Raw genomic sequence first — 1,044 nt, forward strand, 5'->3', positions numbered from 1 at the left:
CTTCAAGTAAGGATATCTTAAAAATGAAGCAAAATAAATAATAGAAGTAAATTGTAATGTTGTTTAAATTTGTATGTTCTATCTGAATCATGAAAGAAAGATTTTGTGTTTAGTGGCCCTTTAAGAATGTGTTTCCAGTAGCCTTGTTTTGGCAGTGCACCCAGATTCACATTTATCTATACTTCTTTGTTAATGTTGTTATTCCTATGTTTTTACTATAGTTCTTTGTTCTAAGCTATTCTGTGTAAAATGGTCTGACTATGATACGTCACTGTTTAACACCATGTAATGTAAGCATTTTCTATAAAAGTATTATATTCCTTATAATAAACAGAACAATGATTAGACTTTACTTGCTGCATGTCTGATTTCTGTTCCCCGAGATATCTTGCCAAGTGACCCATTCAGTTCCAGATGAAGGTGTAAAATACTGCTAAGTGTCAAGTGGTACCATGGCCTTAAGATAATCTCTAACAGACAGCAAATGTATATTTTTAATAATTGTATTAAAATGATTTAATTTGTTATTTTTAAAATAACAAATATTAACAATAAGGTGTTTCACAATAGCTGAATATATGCAAAAAGGTAACAGAGGAAGAAGTCTCTGCACTCCTATCCTTGGCTAATCTCACAACCTGCCCACTTGACCCTATTCCTTCACAACTTATTCCCTCTCTCTCTCTTTTTTTCACTAACCCCTACCCTAACTCATCTCTTTAACCAATCTCTCACCGCTGGCACATTTCCTTACACATTCAAGCATGCGTCAATCATACCAATCCCTCACTTGACCCCTCCACTCCTTCCAGTCTCCTTACTTCACTTTGGTTCAAAATTATTGGAATGACTAGTCTATAATTGGCTAACTCAATTTCTCACAACTAACTACTTGATCCACTACAATCTGGTTTCCGCCCTAAACGCCAACAGAAACCACTCTTGCCATAGTAACAAATGACCTGTTATCAGCTAAAGCAAAAGGCCATTACTCCTTACTAATTCTTCTTGACCTGTCCACAGCTTTTGACACAGTTGATCATT

Source organism: Bombina bombina, chromosome 1, assembly GCF_027579735.1.
Source record: "Bombina bombina isolate aBomBom1 chromosome 1, aBomBom1.pri, whole genome shotgun sequence".
Taxonomy (NCBI): Eukaryota; Metazoa; Chordata; class Amphibia; order Anura; family Bombinatoridae; genus Bombina; species Bombina bombina.